Here is a 22,974-nt window from a genome sequence, read left to right on the forward strand (position 1 = left end):
GAGCATCATCTGACTCTCCCTCTCCCATCATTCCCCGCTGCCTCTGACACACAGCAGGTGCGCGATAATGTCATTTCATCGCGTACCTGCTGTGTGCCAGGCCGACTGCAGAGCAGTTCCTGACACAGCTGACATCAGAGCAGAGCCGCTGCCGGAATCAGCGTGGGAGCGAGGAGGAGAGGTGAGTATTGTTGTGCGTGCTCAGAGAACATGCTCACCCTCCCACCCTCCCTTCCGGGTGCCCCCAGGAAGAAGCGAGCAGCGAAACGGCGCCCATCGGACGGGAGAGTGAGCACGGTCCCTGATTATGCACCTTGATTTATTATTGGCCAGTAACACGAATTTCCAGTTAATGGCTGGTTTATTTTGACTTATTTTGGCACATTTATTTATTATAAAGCGGTTGATATAATTGACATTAGGATACCTGATATGATATATTGATTTATTGATATTGGTGTATCAAATCTATTGTGCATTGCCCGCCAGTCTTATTCATTTCTCTGGGTAAATATTGGCTATATATCTAACAGGGTATTAACCCATTGCTATTTTTATCCATTGCCCTCTACAGGGGAAATATATATATATATATATATATATATATATATATATATATATATATATATATACTTTCATTAATTATTAGTAGCAATTTTTGTTATTCTTTGTTATTTATCCGGCTTATAGGGTATATTGATTTCTCAGGGTCTTCATTGCCCTATATATTTCCATCACAGTACTTCTGTCATTTTTTCCGTGCTTTCACCTTCAATTTGGAGATTTTTTGGCCTGTCTGTTTTAAATATTTATTTTTTAATCATGTATTCATAAAATTGACCTTTTATTGATTATATTCTGTCTGAATCTCTTATTGTCTGGCGACAATTAGGCCACTTACAGACACTTGTTGACGTATATTAAGCTGAAGTGTGTAACAAATTACGTATTCTGGACATATTGATATTATAGAACTATTAACGTAGGACTTGTTTACAGGTTGCTTTTTCCCCCGCGTTTTATTCTGCATGTCTTTGACATTTACCAGCAAAGTGAATGAGATTTTAGAAACAGTTTCGTTAAAAATTTGAATCTTCAAATCTTTTCATTTATTTATTTCAATATGCAGCAAGTCAATTATTTCACCATTTTTGCAGTGTTTTTTCACCTACTGAAATGAATGGGGAAAAATTGGCAGAAAGAATGCATCAAACATGTACGTGTAAACGCGGGTATTTTCCACAGTGATTTTCTTGCCATCACTCTGGTTTTTGTAGAAAAAAAATCTGCTGCAAATTCTGACCGTGTGCACATACCCATACCGGGAAAAGGTTCCATTAGTCTCCAGAATCTGTTCCATGTTTTCACGCTGTGGACCACCCACTGGGTATAATTGCTCCTTACCCAGCTATATTTTAGGTGTTTGCCTCTTATCCCATTTCATTCTGCAGGTCTTTTTTTTCTGTATACACTCCACATTCTTTACTTCTCCTCCAAGACTGGAAAATGGATTAGCAATGCCACGAAACCCGAAAAGGAAGTCTACAGGGAACGCTCGCAACTATAGGGAATCTATTAAAGCTTATTACCTAACCACAGGGAAGCCTTTATTGCAAGCAGTCTAGATGGCCATAAATATAATTATAAAGATGTCCTGCCTGCTAAAATTGTGGGTAATGATGCAGACTGGAGAAATCTGCACCTTTTCAAAGCATCTTCCCTGCGATGAGCAAAAACGATGGGACATCACAGTGGCAGCAGTCAGAACGTCTCCAGCTGGAAACTGCTGGCTCCCCGTCTCTGGATCTGCGCAACGTCTCTACGAGCTGCTTACAATATTTGTCCCCACTTTATACAATTTAATGAGACGCGTTTTAGTGATAAAGTCTAAACCCCAAACAGATCCGACATGAGACCTTCTGCGGTGCTCAGAATGCCGCTCTCCAGACTGCGAGCACTGCAGATGCCATTCTGCACCAGACACAGGATGCGCCCGTCTTCTGCCAGCACAGAAGCTACCAAAGCTTTTCCTTGTGCGTCTGGCTTACATTAATTGCTAATCCTATTTGTAGTACGTACACTCTAGACTCCTTGAAATTTCATTTTTCGGGAGCTGTGCCGTGCAAGGATTAGACACTCCATCTTAACAAAGATGATTAGTAAGCGGTTTAACATAGACTTGATGCGAAATGCATTAATAGCAAAATATGAAAAGTGGTGGTGCTTATGGGGGGGGGGGGTACAAGGAGGAAAAAAAGTCAAATATGTTATAAGGAACAGAATTATAATTGGGAAAAGTGTTTGTTCAGTCTCCTTAACAACGCAAAATTCCAGGCGCCATGGTTACCGGCTCGGAGATGCCTTTTGTATACAATAGCTGCTGTCGTATCACTAGCACCAGGAGATGGCACTAAAGCTCATGTTTTAAGATCGTCTTTCTTTTCAGATGTTTCCACTGTAGAAACTAAACATGGGGAGAAAACATCTTCTTAATCTTAAGGATAAATATTGTGTAACAGGCGATTAACCTGAGGGGAACAGAGTAAACGTCTTTACATGGGTAAAGGTAGGTTCTGAAAAGCAAAAAGAAGGACACTAATCCAAGGAAAATGAGACAACGAAAAAGGCAGGAAAACTAGAAAACAATTCATGCTTCTTCTGTGTCCACATGCTATCTATCTATCTATCTATCTATCTATCTATCTATCTATCTATCTATCTATTTGTCTGTCTATCTCATATCTATATATTTATATCAATCTATCTATCTATCTATCTATCTATCTATCTATCTATCTATCTATCTATCTACCTATCTCATATCTATCTATCTATCTATTATCTATCTATCTGTCTATCTATTTGTCTGTCTATCTCATATCTATATATTTCTATCTATCTATCTATCTATCTATCTCATATCTATCTATCTATCTCATATCTTTCTATCTAGAAAAATCAAAAAAAGATAAAGCAGCACAAAAATAGCACGTAGGGTGCAAGCTATCCCCGCAGAAAAGTACCAAAACTTATGCCTCAAAACTGCTGGAACAGCATGACCTTCTTGAACTGTCCTCCCATCTCTCCTCCTGCTCCCTCTTTGACCAGTTGCAATCAGGCTTCCGACCCCATCACTCAACTGAAACTGCCCTAACTAAAGTCACCAATGACCTACTAACCTCCAAGAGCAAGTGACACTACTCTGTCCTCCTTCTCCTGGACCTGTTTTCTAGCTTCGTCACTGTCGACTTTGTACCTTTGTCACTGTCGACCATTCCTCCTGCTACAGATTCTCTGATCTCTTGGCATCACAGATTTGGCCCTATCCTGAATCTCGTCATCTAACAGACCGAACATTCAGTGTCTCCCTCTCCCACACCTCCTCCTCACTTCGCCCCTTGTCAGTCGGTGTTCCTCAAGGCTCAGTCCCAGGGCCCCTGCTCTTCTCCATCTACACCTTTGGCCTGGGACAGCTCATAGAATCCCACGGTTTGCAGTATCATCTCTACGCTGATGACACGCAGATTTACCTATCTGTACCCGACCTCACCTCCTTACTCACCAAAATCCCACAATGTTTGTCTGCTATTTCAGCTTTCTTTTCTGCTTGCTTTCTAAAACTGAACATGGACAAAACAGAATTCATCATCTTTCCCCCATCTCACTCTACCCCTTCACCAAACCTATCCATCAATGTCAATGGCTGCTCACTTTCCACAGTCCCACATGCTCGGTGCCTCGGAGTGATCCTCGACTCTGCCCTCTCTTTCAAGCCTCATATCCAAGCCCTTGCCTCTTCCTGTCAACTAAAGTTCAAAAATATTTCCCGGATCTGTGCATTCCTTGACCATAAAATCACAAAAACGCTAGTGCATCGCCCTTATCATCTCCCACCTCGATTACTGCAACTTCCTATTCTCTGGCTTCCCCTCTAGCACACTGGCACCACTCCAATCCATCCTACACTCTGCTGCCCGACTAATCTACCTGTCTCCCCAATATTCCCCATTATTCCCCAGCCTATGCTCTCTGTCAAGCTCTTCACTGGCTTCCTTTTGTCCTGAGGCTCCAGTTCAAAACCCTAACTATGACATACAAAGCTATCCACAACCTGTCTCCTCCATACATCTGTGACATTGTCTCCTGGTACTTACCCACACACAACCTTTGATCCTCTCAAGATCTCCTTCTCTACTCCCCTCTTATTTCTTCTTACCACAGCCGCATCCAAGACTTCTCCCGTGCTTCACCCATACTCTGGAACTCTCTACCCCAACACATCAGACTCTCGCCTACCATAGAAACCTTCAAAAAGAACCTGAAGACCCACCTCTTCTGAGAAGTCTACAACTTGCAGTGATCCTTAGTCTGCTGAACCGCCGCAAGACCAACTCTACCCTTTCATAGTGTATCCTCACCCTGTAAACTGTGAGCCCTCAGAGTCCTCTCTCATTCTGTACTTGTATTGCTCATGTTTTGTGTGCTTGTCTATATTTGTCCCTTCTCACATTGAATAAATGGCACTATATATATAAATGTATAATAATAATAATAATAATAATAATATAGAGATTCAAACAATTGAGATAGTGCAGTGATCAAAGTGAAAAATAAGAGAGCTTCTGTTTAATAGCCCATCATGGCGACGTTTCAGTTCTAAGAACCTTTTCCTGCTTTTTTTGGCTTGAAAAAGGTTCTTAGAACCAAAATGTCGCCATGATGGGCTATTAAACAGAATCTGTCCTATTTTTTACTTTGAACGGTGTGCTCCCCCAATTTTTTGAATATCTATCTATCTATCGATCTATCTATCATCTATCTGTCTATTTATTGTCTAACTCATATCTATCTACTGTATCTATCTATCTATCTATCTATCTATCTATCTATCTATCTATCTATCGCATATCTATTTATCTACCTATCTATCTATAGCATATCTATCTATCTATCTATCTATCTCATATCTATCTATCTATCAGGGACCCATCAGAGGGAGGTCACATTGCCGTGGTTGATGGGCACACATGAATTGGCCAGTTTATGTGCTAAGAACCTTCATTTTTGTAAGTACATCTTACTGAGTAATAACACAGTTTAGATTCTATGTTTTCAGTCTTGGCGTATATCTTGGCTTGTATAGAGTGCTGCTGTATTTTCTTTTTGTATATAACGCAGTTATCGCAGCTTGCACCTGTTCACACCTAGGAGGTGCTGGTCAGGTTTTTTTTCCCTATATTTTACTATTGGAGGTGTGACTGCTGACAGCCTGACTCTGCACTCCTCCCATTGACCAGCAAGTGATTTTCATCAGTTCTACTTACCCATTTGAATTGTGGGCTCATGGCCCCGGAATCACATGATTGTCCATTTAACTGTAGGCTGATAGCTCAGGAGAGGTATGTACAGTAGAATACAGAAGAATAGGAACCCATCAGAGGAAGTTCACCTTGCCATGGTTGATGGGCACACATGAATTGCCCAATTTATGCGCTAAGAACCTTCACTTTTTTGTAATTACATCTTGTTGAGGGACAATGCAGATGGAAGTTGTCATTTCCATTGTCACTATATGTCTTGGCATTCACAGGGTGCTGCTGTGCTTTTTATACATATTTTGCAGTCACTACAGCTTGCACCTATTCACACTTGAGAGGTGCTGGTCAGGTTTTTATTTATCTATCTATCTATCTATCTATCTATCTATCTATCTATCTATCTATCTATCTATCTGTATCACTACATTGTTTATTAGTTTCATGCACACCTGGTGTCATTGTGGCAGTTAATGATGGTTCATTCACAAGTGAATCATCTCATTGAGCAGTCTCCTTTATTAGCAGACCCTACCCACCCACCAAGCAGCTCAAGTCAAGACATTAAAAAATGCTCTGCATAGTTCAACTTCAGGAGGATAGGGTGCCGATCATATCGGGACTGGGTGATTTTGCAATAAATATTGTGTTCACCTGGGAGTGAAAACATATTTAATAGGGAGCTATTTTCAGATCCAAAAGAGTTGGCTTATTGTTCAACTTAGCTGAATCATCCAGTATACCAAAAAGAGCCTTATTGCCCATCATTAGATCCAAGGGGGACCAACTGTTGTACATGAAAGCCAACACATTACAACCACTTGCCTAATATTGTGCAGCGCCCCTTTATATTCTGGAATCCAGAAGATCTCTGAAGGTATCCTGTGGTTTCCAGCACCAAGAGATTGCCTTGTGGGCTTTCTTTACCATCACATTCCACAGATACTCTATCAGAAGTGACATCTGGGGAAAGTCTACTTCTTAAACTCATGTCTTGATCTGCAAACGATTCCTGAACAATTTTTGCAGTGTAAATGAATTAGAAGCGCTCCATTGTCTACTAACATCAAAAATTGACCCCTTTATAAGATTATGGTCACCCAAGGTGGTTATGCAATGCTAGGCATAATGCAGTAACCACTAGATGAAGCTGACTGCTGCCCTAGACTGCAAACTCCTACTTCAGAGATCCTACACATAAAATCTTTGTACATTTATTTGCTTATATAGCACCATTAACATAGTAACATAGTAACATAGTTAGTAAGGCCGAAAAAAGACATTTGTCCATCCAGTTCAGCCTATATTCCATCATAATAAATCCCCAGATCTACGTCCTTCTACAGAACCTAATTGTATGATACAATATTGTTCTGCTCCAGGAAGACATCCAGGCCTCTCTTGAACCCCTCGACTGAGTTCGCCATCACCACCTCCTCAGGCAAGCAATTCCAGATTCTCACTGCCCTAACAGTAAAGAATCCTCTTCTATGTTGGTGGAAAAACCTTCTCTCCTCCAGACGCAAAGAATGCCCCCTTGTGCCCGTCACCTTCCTTGGTATAAACAGATCCTCAGCGAGATATTTGTATTGTCCCCTTATATACTTATACATGGTTATTAGATCGCCCCTCAGTCGACTTTTTTCTAGACTAAATAATCCTAATTTCGCTAATCTATCTGGGTATTGTAGTTCTCCCATCCCCTTTATTAATTTTGTTGCCCTCCTTTGTACTCTCTCTAGTTCCATTATATCCTTCCTGAGCACCGGTGCCCAAAACTGGACACAGTACTCCATGTGCGGTCTAACTAGGGATTTGTACAGAGGCAGTATAATGCTCTCATCATGTGTTATTATCATTAAATTCTACAATGTTTTACATACATTATCATCACTGTATCCATTGGGGCTCACAATCTAAATTCCCTCTCAGTATGGCATGTGGGAGGAAACCGGAGAACCCAGAGGAAACCCACGCAAACACGGGAGAACATACAATTGATTCAACACAGAATCCCAGCACTTCAAGTCCTATGGCCCCGACCCTGCCTCCTGTGACCCCATTTCAAAGCTTTCCCAGACTATTAGCCTGCCTTCAGCGGCATTGATAACAGAATATAATAACATGGAGCACAGATGATGGCAGTGAAAGGGTCAGCCCCCGCCTCCTCCTCTACGTGTCCTTCCTATAAGAACAATCTCCTGCAGCAGTCCTGACTAGTGTTGAGCGATACCGTCCGATACTTGAAAGTATCGGTATCGGATAGTATCGGCCGATACCCGAAAAATATCGGATATCGCCGATACCGATATCCGATACCAATACAAGTCAATGGGACATCAAGTATCGGAAGGTATTCTCATGGTTCCCAGGGTCTGAAGGAGAGGAAACTCTCCTTCAGGCCCTGGGATCCATAGGGATATGTAAAATAAAGAATTAAAATAAAAAATATTGATATGCTCACCTCTCCGGCGGCCCCTGGACTTCACGCTGCTAACCGGGAGGCTTCTTTGTTTAAAAAGCGCGCCTTTCGGACCTGTGAATGACGTCGCGGCTTCTGATTGGCCGCGTGCCGCCCATGTGACCGGCACGCGGCCAATCAGAAGCCGCGACGTCATTCTCATTCACAAAACTGCTAATGCTAGGAATTGAGGACCTGCGAATGACGTCGCGGCCTCTGATTGGTCGCGTGCCGGTCACATGGGCGGCACGCGACCAATCAGAAGCCGCGACGTCATTCACAGGTCCGAAAGGCGCGCTTTTTAAACAAAGAAGCCTCCCGGTTAGCAGCGTGAAGTCCAGGGGCCGCCGGAGAGGTGAGCATATCAATAGTTTTTATTTTAATTCTTTATTTTACACATCCCTATTAATTCGATACCGATACCCGATATCACAAAAATATCGGATCTCGGTATCGGAATTCCGATACCGCAAGTATCGGCCGATACCCGATACTTGCGGTATCGGAATGCTCAACACTAGTCCTGACAGAACAGGCCCTCAATTTGGACTCGCTTCTACAAGCCCCCCTATTCTCATTTTGCCCATTCCACCCTCCCAACCTAGTGATACATACAAGGTGCTTGTGGAAGGAAATGCAATGAATCCGCCATTATTATTATTATTATTGTTTATTTATATTGCACCATTAATTCCATGTGCTGTACATGAGAAAGGGGTTACATACAGAGTTATAGATATTGTTTACAATAAAATTACAATGACAATTGTCGAGGGGTTCAAGAGAGGCCTGGATGTCTTCCTGGAGCAGAACAATATTGTATCATACAATTAGGTTCTGTAGAAGGACGTAGATCTGGGGATTTATTATGATGGAATATAGGCTGAACTGGATGGACAAATGTCTTTTTTCGGCCTTACTAACTATGTTACTATGTTACTATGTTACAATGACTGGCACAGAGGGGAGAGGACCCTGTCCTTGCGAACTTACATTCTACGGGATAATGGGGAAGAGGCAGAATGTTGGGGGTGTTTCAGCTCTTGTGGTGGTGAGATGGCAGCTCTGGTGGTGATGAGGCGGCAGCTCTGGTGGTTGTGAGGTGGCAGAATGGTTATTGCAGGCTGTAGGCTTTCCTGGAGAGATTGGTTTTCAGGTTCCCTCTGAAGGATCTGAGGGTGGTGGATAATCAGATGTGTTGAGGCGTAGAATTCCAGAGGGTAAGGGATATTCGGGAGAAATCTTGGAGGAGCGAATAAATGTGGAGGAGAGTAGGAGGTCTTGGGAGGATCGAAGATTACATGAGGGAAGATATTGGGAGATTAGTTCAGAGATATAGGGAGGGGACAGGTTGTGGATGGCTTTGTAGATCAGTGTTAGTAGTTTGAACTGGATTTATAAATTACAGAGGAAAATGATGTGAATACTTTTCTGCCCAATGATGACAAAAGTATTCTCGGAGTAAAACCTTTATTGGCTAACCAGCAAATAATATATGTATCCAAGCTATCAGAGAAAAATGATAAATTGCTTATTGACACACATTAGGGCTCATGAAGATGGTGGTATTTTTGGCCTGATGGGATCTGATAAAATAGTGTATCGCACTCAGACATCTGTTCTAGGAAAAAAATCACAGCATGCATGGAGTCCAGGGAAAAAAATCAGACCACACTCAAATGACATCCAAGTGTTGTCCGATTTTCACAGACTAATAGCATAGAGGAGATGGAGATTTTTTTTTCCATCTTCTCCTCATCCGAGAAAATTGGATCACACTGTGATCACTCTGATCTGATTATGATTAGCATAATCATTTTCAGGGTAAAGAGAAAATATGGTCGTGTGACTGTAGCCTCACAGATAGTGATGAGCGGATAGTTTGGAATTCAAAGTCACCGACTTCACCGAATATTAGACTAGCAGCGGAATCGACTATTCCCTATTGTGCTGCCGCGAACATCTGCAATGGCATGTAGACAAACATACTTATAGGAGCTTAAACTTTTTCACAGGACTCCCCACCCCATGCCATCAAAGACCCCTTAGTCATACGGAATGAAATCCATTAAACTATGAGCTCATCCTGGGAAATATCTATTGGGGGTTGGCAGGGCATGGTTTCCAGGTGTTGGGAGGCAGTATGGTATTTGATGTAGTGGTCAGAAAGGAAAATAACGGGTCATTCATATGTCAGTAGTTCCAATGTATGTGAAAAATTAAGAGTTTATTCTGATCAGAGTTTGATCAGAGTACAGTATCATATAAGAGTCATTGTTTTTTCTTGTATGTGGAGAGAAAATTAAAACGTTTCTCCACCTTTCTCTGTCAGTCCATGAAAATCAAATGACACTCGGATGTCAACCCATTGCGGTCCAATTTTTTCATGGGCCCTTTGAAGCATTGATGGTTTTGATCCGACCCTCGGATCAAAATCAGACACATCTTCGATATTTTCTAAGGATCGCTCAGTCCAAGGAAAAATTTGGGCATGTACACAACTCCAAAGACTATCATAGGTACTAGTGCTATCTGAGAAAACACGCATAGCAATTGTAAGAGGTGATCGAACGTGTAAACGAACCATGAGTCTATGTCTCTAGTGAAAAGAAGACTACTGTAAGTGTCTGGGCATCTAGGCAATAACTCAGATAGAGGAGCCTTCCGCCTCTACGTTAGCGCTCCTTTCCACCATATTGTGTGGCTGCTTTGAGCCACAGAGCACATTATATTCTAGGCATTCCTATAACACATTTGCTTGGCTTGACTGTTTTTCAAAATGTTGCTGACATGAAAAGCCACCGCAATGTAAGCATCAGATGATAAAACAATTGTATAAATGTTATTTTTGTCTGGCTGCATGGTGTTTTACTATTAAACGACCTTTAGAGAATACATGTTTAGCCTCCTGCAGTAAGCAGCTTCTTTACTATGCCATTTCTCAGTGTTTTGCATTCCCGACTTCATTTTCTTCCCAATTTTATTCAGTGCAGAAAGCATTTTGTGGGACTCAAATCTGACGACGCGACATTTGCATTTGATACATGTAGGACTTTTGGTTTAATATATGCAGAAGAATTTGCATCTGAATATTAAAGCTGGGTATTAAATTAGAGTGAATTGTGTATTTGATTTTACACAAATGTTTACATGCCGGTCTGCAGTCACAAGTAGTTGAGTGAATAGAAAGGAAAAATTCATCTTGGAAAATGTAACTTACAGTATACTGTATTGGTTCAATGAATCATTAGATTGTCGTATTATAATACCTTGTGAATACATTTGTGTTTCTTCTTTTCCTTCAAGTTGGAAGTCTGTAAATGTTCAGAAATCTGTTCACTTGCCAAAAAATCTAAAGAAGTAGCAAATGAGACATGGAGGAGGGAGATGCAGCTGCAAATAGTTTCTGTGCTCCCTGACAGGATGAACACAGTAGAAGTGGGAGGGATCAGAAATGGGTAGCCTGTGATGGGGATTTGGATGTTTCGCCCCCAGCAGTTCACCCCCGGGTACATTTACTTCACCTGTGGGAAGTTATACCATCCAGCTGCCATACCATCACCCCAGAGGACCCCTTTAAGCAGCGTCGGTCTCTACTGACCAAATAGCATCAAAATAGCATCACGAACACAAACTTTATTCACCAAACCCTTAAAAGATGTTTCCCTTGTATTTGAGTTCCCAGGGCCACGGACCAGGTCGCAGCCCCCATGATGTCCCCTTCAAGTATTGGACCCGGTACCGAGTACCCCACTGCCCTGGCGGGAGACTCAACTTGGCGTCACAAACAGGATGTACCTAGGGGCAAACTGCTGGGGACGAAACATCTCTTTCTCTGATAAGATATAATGCAAAGTTTCGTACTTTTATATGTACTACAAATTTCTGAATTAAAAATTTAAACAACGGATATTCTTTAAAGGTCATTTTCCGTAAGGTTGCTGAAGGCACCACCCTTCTTCTGGGTCCTCGGAGATAACATGATACCTAGCACAGCAATATATAAGAAAGGTTAGAAAGGATTGCAGGATCACTATAACCATCAGGGATGATTGATGTTGTAGGCAAGCTACGTTTCCAAGATGGTGAAGGTCCTAAGGCTCGTGTCTCATGTCCCTTCTTTATAATTTAGCCAAATAAAACACCTTCTATGTATTTCACCTATTCGAGTGAAAAATAGAGTAGTCAACATGACAGTAATTACATTATTTTTTTAAATATATTTATCGATTCAAAGGCACTATATAAAGTGTCTACGGCATTATACTTTAGCTCCTGTAGGACAATACAAATATCTGGACAAAGACAAGCGAGGCTAACATACTGGTGTTGCCATTTCCTACCACTGCAATTGTGACCCTAAGAGTATGTGCACATGTTCAGGATTTCTTGCAGAAATTTCCTGACAAAAACCGGACATTTCTGCCAGAAATCCACATACGTTTTTTTTTGTGTTTTTTCCCAATGCATTAAATAGCGGGAAAAACGCGAAAAATCCGCAAAATTAATGAACATGCTGCTTTTTTTACTGCGATGCTATTTTTTCGCGGAAAAAACGCCTCATGTGCGCAAAAATTGCAGAATGCATTCTAAATGATAGGATGCATTTTTAGACGTTTTTATCGCGAAAAAAACGTGAAAAATCCTGAACGTGTGCACATAACCTTACAGTGTCTTCTCTTCCTGTTTGCGGCTTTGTTCTATCAAGTTTAAGGGATCTCATTGGATGTACCCCCATGTATTCTAGTAACTACTGTCTATCTTGACACAAAACATTTAAAAATTTAGAGTTATACCTGTGTTGTAAGATGACTGTTCAGAAAAAAAGTGGGATATAGGTGTGCATGAGGAAAAGAACTATGTCTGTCCATTATATGGCTTGTATCCTGTATATTCTCCCGTTTTTCACTGTTCAGACTCTGTCTCTAATCTTCAGTTGTCTCTAAGCTAATAGTCGGAGACCAGTTGTTATGATGTCTCCCATCCACTATATACAAAGAAATTAGGGACGCCTGCTGTTTTTTTTCCCTGTAGCACACTCACAAGCATGACAGAGGAAATAATACAAGAGTATTGAGCAGTGTAGCTGTGAATCCTGCACTGTATAAAAAATGTATTAGATACAGCAGCACCATCTCTGTGTGTATTGGCCTTTCTATCCTACTCTAACTCTCCTTCCACTTTCCATAGGCTTCAATAAGCAGCATGTAACCTCATTTGACAGTGAGTTGGCAACTTTTCTTGCTTTGACAATAAAAGTTGTATTTCTGAGTGAATGATGAGTTAACGAGGCAGTGTGTGGAGAAGTAATGGATAGGTAAAGGAAGAAACTTAAATTGCTATTAAATTGCATTAGTTAGGCAGTAGTGATGAGCAAGTGTGCTCGTTACTAGAATTTTCTGAGCATGCTTGGGTGTTCTCCGAGTATCTTGGACGTGCTCGTAGATTATGTTTGTGTCACCGCAGCTGCATGATTTGCAGCTGATAGACACCTTGAATACATGCAGGGATTGCCTGTTTGTTAGGGAATCCTCACATGTATTCAGGCTGTCTAGCAGCTGGAAATCATGCAGCTGCGGTGACACAAACATAATCTATGAGCACATCCAAGATACTCGGAGGACACATGAGCATGCTCGGAAATCTCGAGTAACGAGTACACTCGCTCATCACTATTTGGCAGCATATAAGCAGGTTTGCATTTGACATGCTTTTTCTATCTACATTCATTCTCCTGCTACAAGAGTCTTTATCTAAGGACCTCGGCCACCAGAGCCTGGCTGAGTGTGCACAGAAGTTGTTTTCCAACAGAGATGTTAACTTCTAATATCCCAGCCAGCTTTACTCAACCCATTGATTTTTGTATAGCAGTTATCAGCTCATCTGAATGGCCCTCCATCTCAGCATCTAAGGCTTCTTTCATACTTCCGTCGGTACGAGGCATTGCTAAGCATCGGTGCGACGTACCAACGGATGTTGTGAAAATTCGGCACAGCGTGGGCAGCGGATGCAGTTTTTCAACGCATCCGCTGCCCATTCTAAAGTCCCGGGGAGGAGGGGGTGGAGTTCCCACCGCACATTCGCAGTAGGAAATGCAGGACCCAATGTACGAAAAAACATTCCCTTGAACGTTTTTTCGTGACGGTCCACCAACACACGACGCATCCAGTGGACGACGGACGCGATGCATGGCCATACGTCGCAATCCGTCGGCAATACAAGTCTATGGGAAAAAAACTCATCCTGCGAGCACATTTGCGTTTTTTTTTCCCAAAATGACGCATTGCGATGGAGGCTAAACGACGCAAGTGTGAAAGTAGCCTACTAGGGCTCTGCTCAGTCCTGCATAGTCTCAATTCCCTGGCCTCCAGCATCTGCAGTTTCCAGAACAGTTCTCCTAATCATGGCTCTCACTTTCCTAAGCTGTGTGCTTGTTGAAAGGATTGCTATCTCTACATATAAATGTATTCAAAAAAACGGAACAGCACAAATCTTCTACTTATCTCTGGGTGCAAATCCTCCAGGCAACCTGTCCACTGGTAATCCCTTAGTCCATAAAATTTCAAAAAAGAAGGCAGCACTCCATTTTCTTAGTAAATGTACAGATTTAATCAGACCCACATGTCTGGGCAACATTTCAGCTCCAAATGAGCCTTTCTCAAGCTTGAGGCTTGAGAAAGGCTCATTTGGAGCCGAAACGTTGCCCCGACATGTGGGTCTGATTAAATCCTGCACATTTACTAAGAAAATGGAGTGCTGCCTTCTTTTTTGAAATTTTACATATAAATGTAGTGATAACAGTGCAGACTTCAGTACAAACACTGATATATCATTTATGAATACTAGCAGGAAGGAGCTTTTGGATCAAAGCTGTCATTCCAGAAGGATTGTCCACTCCCAAGCAACCAGGGAAATAAGGAAACAGCATAGCTCTGAGCTGATCAAGAGACAACTTGATAATATACTCATAATGCAATATTTGTTATATTTGTTTGTACTATTGATTTTGCAAACTTTGTTAAAAAAACCAGTGCCCATTTAAAGCATCAACATGGAGATAAAACCTCTCAGATGGTACTATGAAGATATACTGTAGCTAAAAGTGAGTTTTTAGGACAATGGCCCCTGAGAAGAAAGTATACAAAATAGCAAAATGGAAAAATTAAAAAAAAGGCATTTATAGGTCCATCCACAGGTCGCTACTCTGTCGGTCCTTCTCTTACACTATTAGGGTTCTGATTGACCATGTAAAATTCCTACAGTTTTCCTTTTCTCATTTAGACAAAGGTAACACATTTGGAAATTAAATTTTTGAGCAAGCAAAAGCAGAACATGATGAAAATACATATAAAACAGAGGGAGGCAACATGCAGCAATTCTCTGATTATTACACTATAAAATATTAAAAAAGTGCATTTCGTACCTTTAAGTAGAGTATCCTAAATAAAAGGCGCACCCTCGGTGAGTTAGCAGGCCGCAAACATCGGGCTCACATCAGACTCCTCTTAATATTTCACACAATTTTCTCATTTTATTTTCTCCAGCTTATAAAACAGCTGAAGTAGTCCTTTCCTGGGAGACTGGCTCATTCGGCTAAATTAAAGAATGACTATTGTTTAAGTACCGAAAAGACCTCCGGAAAACTTTAGTGTCACCACATATGGTTATCCAATTAGAAAAGCAATTTGAGTCACTGGATGTCTGCGCTATTTCTGCAGATAAACACTTCTCATTATTATCATAATCAAAATCATATATTTATAATGCATTAGCATACACAACGAGGAGCACGGGGAATAGAGCATGCAAACAGCACCGGGAGGGTGACCTTTATGGACACAGTCATTTCAGGCTGTACAACATAATGCTCTTGTAAGCTAACTAAATTATCAACATGTTTAGAATATTTGTCCCGAATAATTGGGTCCTCCATTAGTTTCTGTGCTTAGGCTGGATAACATTGAAACAGTTCTTTTTTTTCATTAATAAAATGCATATATATAAATATGTATCTATGCCTATATGTGGCCATTAGGGAAATTACATGTATGACATGTATTTATATGTTAATTAGGCAGTCATAGCGCTCTGAGAATGTATGAAGGACTCTCAGGGAGGGACAAACTGCAGTGTTCTGCAGCAAAGGCCATCCGATAGGAGAATGTTCCAGTCCTTCTACCTTTCTCAAGATTTGAGATTTGAGGGCACCAATACAAAATCTTCTGAAGCTCACAACTATCAGTTCTTTAAGAATCCTGATATTTTTATGTGCTAAAGGGCCTTGGTGAAACTGCCACAATTGCACCCACTGTAGGTAAATCCCTGGTCAAATAGTTGTGAAACTAGATTCCCCACAAAATAAGCAGTGCCTTCCCATTGTAACGACTTGAAGGATTGCAGGGAAGAACAGACAAAACCATACACTATAGTCTAGAGAGGGGCTACACATATATCAACAAAGTGTAATGGTGAACACAGCCTCATCTGCTGTCTGCTCTGCACCTTCCCTACAAAAGTGTACAGCTGTTTTTACTTTTAAACATGAAGTAGCAATCTCCTTGTACTGAGTAGTCAAATTACACCCTTTATGACCTATGACGTATAGGTACGTCATAGATCTCCTATCTCTCTCACCAGAGCTGAGCCCGCATCTTTTCAAGCACATGACAGGTGATCTGTTCCGCTGTCATGTGCCCCTAACAGCAGAGGGTGGAATTGCGATCCACACGCGTCTGTTAACATGTTAAATGCCCCTGTCAATCTCTGACAGCAGGACTTAAAGTAAGCGCACAGGAAGCGTTTCACAAACCCTACCCATTGGTACCTATGTCACATGTTCATGGGGTGCCAATGCAGGAGACCCCTGTGCTTGTAATTTCAGTTCTGCTGCCAACACCACCCTGTGGTCAGCATTCATAGGAGATGATCATTTCTGCTACATATAGCAGAGCATGAGAGATAAGAAGATCGCAGCTTCAAGTCTCCTACGGAGACTATTGAAGCAAGTAAGAAGTAAAAAGGAAGTTTTAAAAAATATCCAGAAGTGATGACCAGTGAGTGCCAAGAATCAGAAATACCAGGGTTCTTCTGTAGCTTTAACAGATCCATCACCATTGCCTTACTCATGGGAGGAGGCAGTATACCTATTTACAGAGCTTTTTCATAAACTTCTAAAAACAGAGGGATAAGAGTGTCTTCATGTAGACAAACATTGTGGTCCAGCGTAGGAGTTAAAACATCTTACATTTCTATTAGTATTCTTCAAAAATTCACAATACGCACTGCGCAATCGTTTGCCACATCAACCCTCAATCTAATGTGTCAACGCTCTTAGTCATAGAATGTACTTTTGCCTTACACGATCCATGCTTTGATCAGGGTGAAAAACTGCTGAAGGAAACATTGTTCATGAAGTTCTAGAGGAGCTGGATACAACTTTTTATCATTATATCTGCCTGTTGCTTGTACCAGTCATTGACAAGTTAATTCACACTTAGGGTCTTACCAATAGGCAATGTGATTATAGTCTCTCTGACGTTGAAAATTGACAGTGGATCATGCAATGGACTGACACTTTGTCAATTTCCAAAGGAGGTTAAGAAGGGGATTAAGCTTTAAAAGAACCATGATTCAATCTAGTGCTAGGTACATAAAACTTCTCAAGTCCAGCAATAATAGCTGATAAGTCAGGCCATCTTGTAAATTATGTTAGTTATGGACGCTCATTATCTTTCAGAGTATGCTACATAAGCAAGCAGCATTCCATTGCTGTCTCCCATAGCAAAAAGTGAGGAGTTTTTGATGTTTTTGGGTTGAAAAAAAAATTGTTTTCTCTAAAAGTGCACCCATTGGAGTCTATTCTGGTCTGTCGGGAGGACCATCTTTCCAAGTGGCGTAACTTGAAACTCATGGGCCCGATGAGAAAGCTCCAACAGGGCCCCCAAATATTTTAAATCTTTCATAGCAATAGTCTTTTTCTATATGCCAAAGGGACTTTTAGGGCCCCCTAGGCTCCAGGGCCAGGATGCGATTGCAACCCCTGCACCAGTTGCAGTTTCCCACCTGCAGTGTTTTTCAATTGAAGGAGGCTGATCGACATGTCTGGTAACATGATCCCCATCAGGTGCCATTTTTTGGACAGGAGCTCTGTGCGGTCTGTGAGGAGGCTGCATAAAGAGAACATAATCAGATCTGGTTTAAGTTTAATGGCACCCTGTGCAAAATTGCCCATTGGTGGCCAACACATTAGTTTTTGCTCAGTTTCCCACTCACGTATGGGCACTATCGATTAGCCATCAGCCAAAGCCACCTACGTGATATCTTCTATTCTGTGACTACGCAGCCCCATACACTGCAGTCTGTGATGTCTTGTGTGTCGCACCTTTCAGTCATAATCAGCAGTAGCTTTTCCAACTATTTGCTGCACTGTAGCTCTTCTGTGATGTTGAATCCAGCAGATAAACTTTGCTACCAACACATGTGCATCCATGAGACCTTAGGCTAGTTTCACACTAGTGTTCGGCAGGGCAACCTTCTTCCTCCGTTAAGCCCTGTCCACTTCCGCACCTCTGCCTTCAGCTCTGCCTACGTCTGCATGCGTCCTGCGTACCCTATCTTTAACATTGGGTACGCAGGCCATGTGGATGTATGTGGATGCCTCCAAATGCGTTGTTTTGACGCTGCGCCGACCGCAACAAAATGCAACAGTTCAGCGCAGAGTCAAAACGACGCATGCGGAGGCGTCCGCATACATCCACATGGCCTGCATACCCAATGTTAAAGATAGGGTACGCAGGATGCATGCAGAACTGAAGGAAGAGGTGCCACAGTGGGCGGGGCTTAACAGAGGAAGAAGGTTGCCATCCGCAGTCCCGCCGAATGCTAGCGTGAAACCATCCTTAGTGCACATGACCCTGTCACCGGATGTCTTTCCTTGGACCCTTTTTGGTAGTTACTCAACCCTGCTTATTTGGAGCAATCCACAACTTTTCCCATTATGATAACACTCTGACTCAGTCGTCGACTGTACAAAGTACAATATGATGGTTGTTAGACTCAGATCCTTATGCTTGGCTCTTTCCCATTTTCAGCGCCCATTACTTTACCTGTGGTACTGCAATCTGCAGAAAAACTATACTGTAGATCTATATTCCACATTTCTGCAATGTTTCACTGCTCTCTCTGAGGTTTTTCAAGGCTTCATGAAGTCCTCAGTGAAAGGGTTCAAAAATAGAAAAGAGGGTCAATCTGTGCATGGGTCCAATGCAATACCAAGATCTGCACTGAAAGTATAAGTCATTCCATGTTTGTCAGTCTTGACGTGCAGGTAAGTTCTTTGCTGTGACATGTCCCTATGGTTAGTACATAACTCATATATATATATATATATATATATATATATATATATATATATATATATATATATAGTATTAATATTAGTGTACATACACTGCTCTTATTAGGACCAGACAACAGCTGTGACCCAATAAATAGCGCATACAGTATGCACCCTGAGTAATACAATCCACTTATCCTCTGTAGTGCATATAGGCCATTCAGTGCCATGCAGTGCATGGTCATTATCACAATAGTGCCCATTTACATCCCTTTAGGCGTTCCCTCCACATCCAGGAAAGAAATTGATGGTGAGAATGCCATGCATGTGTTGACCTCTCACTATTCAATTTTATTGGAATTTTCACAACATGGTACATTAAATTCTATTAAACCCATTGACTTCCCAACTGGCTCTCTGCCTTGTTTACATAGTTCCATTTAAGCACTTAGCGCCATGTCCCACTTGGTGCCCATTTAGATTTTACCACCACTTTAGTACTCTTTTGTCACAGAATGAAAATAATGTGGCTAAAAATGGTATTTGGACAAAAAGTAAGGATACCAAAGGGGCACTAAATAAACGTGCTGAAAAGGGTACTTTACAGAAGGGCAATGAATGGCAAATAGGCAGTGCGTCTATCTGCAATTTATTAATCTAGAGGAGCCACTCCTTTCAGGACCTAGGTGTCCCCATTTAATTTCTGACCTGCTTTGTATAAGAAAAGATGGCCCTTGTGGTGCCTGCTGGAAGCTTCTGAGTCCATGCTCAAAAGCAGCAGCAGAAGATTCAGATTTGAGAAAGAGAGGAGCCTCTGAACGGTTCCCATACCTCTTCTTGAGTTCTGACTGTCGAGATGACATCTCCTTTCTGTACCAAGACATGAGAACACAGCACTAGGACTCTCGTTTTAGTGAGCGGTGGGGACAAGGAGCTCTGGTCAGTTTAAAGAGATGACAGTGCGGATGATAGCATGCAGAAAAATAGAGAATAACTTGCACCTGATCCCATTCATTCTTGACCCCATTTCAGGCCAGCAGTCGGATTGCCCATAGCTAAGGGCATCCATGCTCGTATTACTCATAGATTAATAAATGTTAGAAAATCATGTCCCAACACATTTGTTAAAGCAAAGATAAATGGTTGAACCCTTTTAAAACATTTCTAAATATTATCCGAGCTGCTTTCTTGAAGATTTTATTTTGTGTTCCAGAACTGAAGGGTTCTTTTCTTCAAGAGGATTTTTCTTCACAAATATTTGCAAAGTATTTTAATATAGTGCACTGAAATATTCATACATATATTCATATTAAAAGAGGAAAAACACACGGCGCATTTTCATTTGTCGGGAAAATAATTCTTGATATGGAAACCTATTATGCAGATACTCAGAACTGGAAAATGAAAGTTTTGGGTATTGAGTATCAAAATATTTAACCTCCATACTTCTACGTCCTTCGTTATTGCTATTCAATCAGAGCTTTTAATAGTCTGGATATAACGTCTGTGATGGCAAAAATTCTGCATTTAGTCTTCTCTTCTCCATTCTCTCCACTGCTTAAAAAGTCATTGTCAATATCACTAGATTGACACAAGTAGAAATGCATTGCTGACATCTACAGAATAAAAATAAATAAAATAAAAAAAATAAATGATCACATACTATAGTTTACATTCTGAAATTCATTTTGAAACCCCTTTAAATCAGGAAAAATTATGTCAGCATTGCTTTTTTCAACTTTCATACATAGTGTCACCATTTCCCTTTACTGGATCTTTTAAGTACAGAATGCCGTTGAACCATGCAATGTAAATGTAATCGAGACTTCGACAGCCCTATATGGCTTCTCCGTCTTCCCACAGATGACTGAGTGCAGTATGATAAGCCACCTCCATGGACAGTATGTCCGGTAGTTCTCAACTCACTATGGTGCAGTACCTCTGTAAGGGCTCATACCCATATGTGAGAAAAAAACGGTCCGACTTCCGGACCAAAAATACGGACGAGTGCTATACGAGTCTAATGCGATTTCCCTGCGATTTTTTTCCACGGAACATCCATAAAGATGGCAAAACTGTGTGTTCTTTCATTTCATGAAACTACTTTATTCTGCATGTGTGTGTGTCCTTATTTAACCCTTTACAAACTTTAGGATTGGTAATGGATAGGTGTGTTATTGACACCTCTCCATTACAAATGGGCTTAAAGTCACCTTACAATACAAAGGTAACATTAACCCCTTATTACCCCATTTGCCACCACTACAGAGCAGTGGGAAGAGAGAGGCTAAGTGCCTGAATTGGCGCATCCTACAGATGCGCCTTTTCTGGGGTGGCTGGGGTCAGATGTTTTTTAACCAGGGGGGTGCAATAACCATGGTCCCTCTCTAGGCTATTAATATCTGTCCTCAGTCCCTGGCTTTCTCTCTCTGGCACAGAAAATTGCACCGGAGCCCACGCCAGTTTTTTCTGTGAAAACATTTTTTTATTAGATACATACAGGTCCCAAATTTTACACACACATAGTATTAGTCACTGTCATCTATATATCTAACTGTTCTGCAATGGTTTACTGTATGTAAACCATGTCTCCTATCCTGTCGGCTTCTGCAATGATTTTACAGAAGCCGACAAATAAATTATCAGCTAGTCTGCTATCTACAGTATCTCTCTATGAAATATAAAGATCTACTATATAATTGTCTAAGGGTCACTTCCGTCTTTCTGTCTGTCTGTCTTTCTGTCTGTATTTCTGTCTGTAACGGAAATCCCACGTCGCTGATTGGTCGTGGCCGTTTTGCCGTGACCAATCAGCTACAGGCACAGTCCGGCGGCAAAATGGCTGCTCCCTACTCCCCTGCTGTCAGTGCCCGCTCCATACTGCCCTCCAGTCAATGCTCACACAGGGTTAATGGCAATGTTAATGGACCGCGTTATGCCGCGGTGTAACGCACTCCGTTAACGCTGCTATTAACTTTGTGTGACCAACTTTTTACTAGTGATGCTGCCTATGCAATATACTACGTGGCTGGGCAATATACTATGTGGCTGTGCAATATACTACGTATTTGTGCTATATACTACATGTCTGTGCTATATACTATGTGGCTGGGCAATATACTACGTGGCTGGGCTATATACTACATGGCTCTGCTATTTACTATGTGGGCTGTGCTATATACTACGTGGCTGTGCTATACACTACGTGGCTGTGGTATATACTACGTGGCTCTGTAATATACTACGTGGCTGTGCTATATACTACGTAGGTTGTGTTATATACTATATGGGCGGTGCTATATACTACATGGCTGTGCTATATACTACGTGGCTGTGTTATATACTACGTTGCTGTGCTATATACTACGTGGGCTGTGTTATATACTACATGGGCTGTGTAATACGCTACTTAGCTATGCTATATTTCTCTGCTGTATCTGTGCATCATGAATCGTGGTATGTTTTAAAGAGGGGGGCCCCATTGAGACTCTTTCACCCGGGGCCCTCAAAAACCTGGAGCTGGCCCTGGCTTCACTGATTGGTCATGCCCAGCCGCCCACGAACAATCAGTGACAGGCGCAGTCTGCCCGTGAATTGGCGCAGAATTTTAACCACGCTTTGCTAATTGGTCGCGGCCGGCCGAATCCTGTGTATAAATTGTATTATTCTGAAAACTTCATAAATAAACTACATACATATTCTAGAATACCCGATGCATTAGAATCGGGCCACCATCTAGTATATATATATATATATATATATATATATATATATATATATATATATATATATATATGTGTGTGTCACTGACATATATATATACAGGATGGACCATGTATATGGATACATCTAAATAAAATGAG

The sequence above is a fragment of the Ranitomeya imitator genome, chromosome 4, assembly GCF_032444005.1.
Source record: "Ranitomeya imitator isolate aRanImi1 chromosome 4, aRanImi1.pri, whole genome shotgun sequence".
Taxonomy (NCBI): Eukaryota; Metazoa; Chordata; class Amphibia; order Anura; family Dendrobatidae; genus Ranitomeya; species Ranitomeya imitator.